We start from the raw sequence: 6,316 nt of genomic DNA, 5'->3' as shown, positions 1-6,316 counted from the left end.
GTCATATGAGGTCACTATGAGTCCGAAACAACTCAACAACACCTAATAACAATATGGTTTCCCACAGGACACCAGCTGTGTCCTTTTGCATTATCACAGGGGAAAAATGACTTTGTTTCAAACAGAATATGTTGTTATAAGCAGGACCAATGCTTAGTCTGGCCAGTCTTAGTAGTGACATTCTCATTCCAAACTCTTTCAAAGACTGAAGTGTGGGCAGCTGGTGTGTTTTACGTCCCTTCAATTTTATTCACAATGGAAGAATTTCACTCCCACTGGGAAAGTTGGAAGGCGTGTGACTAAGATTTACGGCTTTTGTTAAGCAAGTGCATAAATAGTCATTTCCCTAATAACTTGAAGCAGAAGCCTTATTTAAAGACTGTGGTCACCCTGGAAAACTGGTATTTTTCTGACCTGGCCAAACCAATCAATCACAAATTCTTCGTGACCATGTTCTTTTGACTAGTCAAATTATAAGAGAAATTCTATTTAATTCAATATTTTTTTTTTTTTAGGGTTCATTAAGTAAGGGTATACGGGAGAGAGAGTTGAATAAAGGATGATTTCTGCTTGCATGAACATATGTTTTAAGAAGTATTGCAAGAGTGCTCACTTCGGCAGCACATCTACTAAAACTGGAATGATACAGAGAAGATTAGCATGGCCCTTGCACAAGTATGACGTTCAAATTCGTGAAGTATTCCATAGTTTTTGTGCTGGCATAACTGGATATCCATCTGCAAAAAAATGAAACAAGACCCATACCTCACACCATGCACAAAAACTAACTCAAAATGGATCAAAGATCTAAATATAAAATCAAAAACAATAAGATCGTAGAAGAAAAAATAGGGACAACTAGGAGCCCTAATACATGGCATATAAACACAATGCCAACCATAAGTAACAATGCACAAGCACCAGAAGACAGACTAGATAACGGGGAGCTCCTAAAAATCAAACACTTATGCTCATCAAAAGACTTTACCATAAGAGTAAAAAGACAACCTACAGACTAGGAAAAAATTTTTGGTTATGACATATCCGATCAGGGTCTAAGCTCTAAAATCTACAAAACACAGTAAAACTTCAACAGCAAAAATATAAATAACCCAATTAAAAAATGCACAAAGGATATGAACAGGCACTTCAAAGGAGACATTCAGGCGGCTAACAGATACATGAGGAAATGCTCACAATCATTAGCCATTAGAGAAATGTAAATCAAAACTGCAATGAGCTATCATCTCACCTCAACAACCATTAATCCAAAAAACACAAAATAATATATGTTGGAGAGGTTGTGGAGAGACTGGAACACTTATACACTGTTGGTGGGAATGTAAAATCGTATAACCACTTTGGAAATTTATTTGGCACTTCCTTAAAAAGCTGCAAACAGAAGTACCATACAATCCAGCAATCCCACTCCTTGGAACATATCCTAGAGAAATAAGAGCCATCACACTAAAAGATATGTGCACACCCATGTTCACTGCAGCACTGTTCACAATAGCAAAATGATGGAAAAAGTAGGTCCCCATCAAAGGACGAATGGATAAACAGATTATGGTATATTCATGCAATGGAATACTACACAACGATAAAGAACAATGATGAATCCACGAAACATCTCACAACGTGGATGAATCTGAAAGGCATTATGCTGAGTGAAATTAGTCAGTCGCAAACAAATACTGTATGAGACCACTATTATAAGAACTCAAGAAAAGGTTTAAACACAGAAGAAAACACTCTTTGATTGTTACGAGGGTGGGGAGGGAGGAAGAGGGGAATTCACTAACTAGAAAGTAGACAAAATGTATCTTAGGTGAAGGGAAGGACAACACACACTGCAGGGAAAGTCAGCACAACTGGACTAAACCAAAAGCTAAGAAGTCTCCTGAACACAAACACTTTGAGGGACAGAGTAGCAGGGGCAGGGGTCTGGGGCCATGGTTTCGGGGGACATCTAGATCAATTGGCATGACAAAATTTATTAAGAAAATTTTCTGCATCCCACTTTGGTGAGTGGCATCTTGGGTCTCAAATGCTAGTGAGCAACCACCTAAGATGTATCAATTGGTCCCAACCCACCAGGAGAAAAGGAGAATGAAGAACACCAAAGACACAAGGAAAATATTAGCCCAAGAGACAAAAAGGGCCACATAAGCCAGAGACGCCATCATTCTGAGACCAGAACTAGATGGTGCATAGCTACCACCATTGACCGTCCTGACAGAGAACGCAACAGAGAGTCCCTGATGGAGCAGGGGAACAGTGGGGTGCAGAATTCAAATTCTAGTAAAAAGACCAAACTTAATGGTCTGACTGAGACTATAAGAACCCTAGAAGACATGGCCCCCAGACTCTCTGTTAACCCCAAACTAAAACCATTCCCAAAGCAAACTCTTCAGATAAAGATTAGACTGGAATATAAGACATAAAATGATACTTGTGAAGAGTGTGCTTCTTAGTTCAAGTAGATACATGAGACTAAATGGACAGCTCCTCTCTAGAGGTGAGACGAGAAGGTAGAAAGGGATAGGAGCTGGTTGAATGGATATGGGAAAATCGGGGTGGAATGGGGGAGTGAGCTATCACACTATAGGGATATAGGGATAGCAACTAGGATCACATAACAATATGTGTATAAATTTTTGTATGAGAAACTAACTTGAGCTGTAAACTTTCACCTAAAGCATAGTTAAAAAAGAAAAACAAAGAAGAAATATTATAAGAACATCCATAAGTACTTGTTGCTTAAATTCTTCATGGAGTTTAGAAAAGGAATACATCACGGCATTGGCTGGGTTCAGGTGAGGCGCACCAGGAAATCCCTCCTGGAGGAAAAAAGATGAATTTTGATATATGAGCAGGTGATGGTGCCATATAGTGAAGATAGAGTTAATTCCAGATTGATGGTCAAGCAAAAGCAAAGACATGGTGATGGGAGATAAACATGTTTTGTTGTTGTTAGGTGCCATCAAGTCAGCGCCCACTCATAGCAACCCCATGTACAACACAATGAAACACTGCCCGGTCCTGTGTCTCCTCACAATCATTGCGATGCTTGAGCCCATTGTTGCAGCCACTGTGTCAGTCCATCTAGTTCAGGGTCTTATTCTCCCTCACTGACCCTCTGCTTTACCAAGCATGATGTCCTTCTCCAACGACTGATCCCTCCCGATAACATGTCCAAAGTATGTGAGATGTAGTCTCACCATCCTTGCTTCTAAGGAGCATTCTGGTTGTACTTCTTCCAAGACAGGTTTGTTCGCTCTTTTAGCAGTCCATGGTATAGTCAATATTCTTCGCCAGTACCACAATTCAAAGGTGTCAGTTCTTCTTCGGTCTTCCTTATTCATCGTCCAGCTTTTGCATGTATATGAGGTGATTGAAAACACCATGGCTTAAGTCAGGCACACCTTAGTCTTCAAGGTGACCTCTTTGCTTTTCAACACTTTGAAGATGTCTTTTGCAGCAGATTTGCCTAATACAATGTGTCTTTTGATTTCTTGACTGCTGCTTCCATGGTGTTGATTGTGGATCCAAGTAAAATGAAATCCTTGACAACTTCAATCTTTTCTCCATTTATCATGGTATTGCTTACTGGTGCAGTTGTGAGAATTTTTGTTTTCTTTTTGTTGAGGTGTAATCCATACTGAAGGCTGTGGTCTTTGATCTTCATCAGTAAGTGCTTCAAGTCTTTTTCACTTTCAGCAAACAAGGTTGTGTCATCAGCATAACACAGGTTGTTACGAGTCTTCCTCCAATCTTGATGACCCATTCTTCATAGAGATTTCAAAGAGCAGCTTGAGAAGACAAAGTATTATAATGACATGTGCAAAAAGCTGGAGATAGAAAACCAAAAGTGAAGAACACACTTGGAATTTCCCTAGCTGAAAGAACTGAAGGAAAATATCCAAACCTTGAGTTACCATAGTGAAGGATTCTACCGGAAAATATTAAAAGATGCGAGAAGCATCAGAAGAATGTGGAAGGAATACACAAAGTCTCTGTACGAAAACGAATCAACCATTTCAGGAGGTAACATATGATCAGGAACCGACGGTACTGAAGGAAGAAGTCCAAGTTGCACTGAAGGCATTGGTGAAAAACAAGGGAATCGACAGAATACAATTGAGATGTTTCAACAAACGGATATAGTGCTAGAAGTTCTCACTCCTCTACGCCAAGAAATTTGGAAGACAGCTACCTGGCCAGCCGACAGGAAGAGAACCATATTTGTGCCTATTCCCAAGAAAGGTGATCCAATCAAATGCAGAAATTATCAAACAATATCATTAATATCACGCACAAGTAAAATTTTGCTGAAGACCATTCAAAAGCAGCTGCAGCAGTATATTGACAGGGAACTGCCAGAAATTCAAGCTGGATTCAGAAGAGGATGTGGAACCAGGGATATCATTGCTGACTGAAAGCAGAAAATACCGGAAAGATGTTTACCTGTGTTTTATTGACTATGCAAAGGCATTCGACTATGTGGATCATAATAAATTATGGATAACATTGAGAAGAATGGGAATTCCAGAACACTTACTTGTGCCCATGAGGAACCTATATATAGATCAAGAGGCAGTAGTTCGAACAGAACAAAGGGATACCGCGTGGTGTAACATCAGGAAAGGTGTGCATCAGGGTTGTATCCTTTCACCATACTTATTCAATCTGTATACTGAGCAAATAAGATAAGCATGAGATTTCCTTAATAAAAGGCAAGGAGGTCATTGGCTTAAGGAATAGATACTATCTAAGCTTATAAGACTATATAAATACTATATTATATAAAAAATACATACATATATACACCTCTGTGTCTGTATGTGTGTGTGTGTGTGTGTGTGTATATATATATATATTTACACTTCAACTTATCTACTTCTCCCCACTTTATACTGTGGTGGTAGTATTTTGTTGTTGCATTAACACAAGATTGTAGTAAACTTTCAAAAAAAGTATTGTTATTTTTACATTATGCCACTTATTAACCTGCAAAATTTAAAAAAGTAAAAAACAAAAACCAATCCTTTTGTCAACCAAATCTCCAAGGACTACAAAAAAGAGCACCTACCTCTCTCGTTAGATTAGGGCTAGGCCAAGACTAGGTCAGTAATCAGTAACCAATCATCACCTGACTCGTGGCAACCCCACGTGTTTCAGAGGAGAACTGTGCTCCACAGGGTTTTCAATAGCTGCTTTTTTGGAAGTCGATTTCCAAGCCTTTCTTCCTAGATGCCTCCGAGTGGACTCAAATCTTCAACCTTTCAGTTAACAGCTGAGCACGTTAACCTTAACTGATTAATCTTCAATCCATTATCTTTTATCTTATGAATGAATTAAATAGACTTAGAGGAGAGCTGAAGAAAGGGAAAGTGAAAGAAGTTGAGGGAGAAAGAAGAAGATGTCATAGAGACAGAAGGAAAAAGCATATCAGACAATCTCTACCTGTGAGATGATAACATTGTGGTGTTGCTGGGCTAAACAATTTCAAAATGTGAGAACGAACAACATAAAAGAAGATGATAGCAAATTACCCTTTTTGATATTAACCATGGTACAAATGGTTTGCACTCAATTGCTAACCTAAAAGTTGGCAGTTTGAACCTACCCATCAGTACTGTGGAAAAAAGGCCTGGCAATCTGCTTCCATTAAGACTCTAGTTAAATAAATCCTATGGAAAAATTCTATTCTGTCACATGGGGTCACCATGAGTCAGAATCGACTTGACGGCACCTAACAACAACAGCAGTATGTATGTTAGTTATACAGGTAGCCCCCGACTTACGATGAGTTTCCATTCCTACGACTACTCAGTCGTAAGTTGGTTATGATGTAAGTTGATGACCTCATTTTTTTAGTGTTCATTATTATTGCCTTTTATTATCAGTATCTTTATAAATCTGGTCTTTATTTGTCTTTGGGGGTTGGACACATTATGTCTGAGAATGATAATATCCGCAAATTACGTCCGGCAACGTTGTATGGGTACATAATGCTAATGACAAGATGTACCAAAAACGAAAACAGACAGTGGTAAGTGCAATTTGTCTTAACTCAAATACGTCGTAAGTCAGGACTACCTGTAGCTGTTACCACTACCCCTCTAGCCTTTGATGTAGTTATTCTCCCTTTTATCTGCATGCTTTTGCTGAGCTATTTCACATGCCTCCATACGCGGGCAAAGTTTGTCGGTACGTCTGTTACCCTCATCACACTGTATGCTGCTCGTGAGTGGAGACAGTGTTAGACTCATCTTCTTCTCTCAAGGCTGGGATACCTCGAAAGAGCTGA

General features: G+C 39.2%; 1 non-coding gene across 1 annotated transcript; it reads left to right on the top strand.

The window, feature by feature from the left end:
• The first annotated feature begins 605 nt into the window (after positions 1-605).
• LOC111819960 (U6 spliceosomal RNA) lies at positions 606-712 on the top strand. Its single transcript, XR_002823534.1, has one exon. It is a non-coding gene; the product is annotated as a U6 spliceosomal RNA (small nuclear RNA).
• Positions 713-6,316: the final 5,604 nt, after the last annotated feature.

This window comes from Trichechus manatus, unplaced genomic scaffold (genome assembly GCF_000243295.1).
Source record: "Trichechus manatus latirostris isolate Lorelei unplaced genomic scaffold, TriManLat1.0 scaffold00022, whole genome shotgun sequence".
In the NCBI taxonomy this organism is placed as follows: domain Eukaryota; kingdom Metazoa; phylum Chordata; class Mammalia; order Sirenia; family Trichechidae; genus Trichechus; species Trichechus manatus.
Note: the sequence above shows the minus strand (reverse complement) of the source record. Positions and strands in the feature narration are given on the sequence as shown.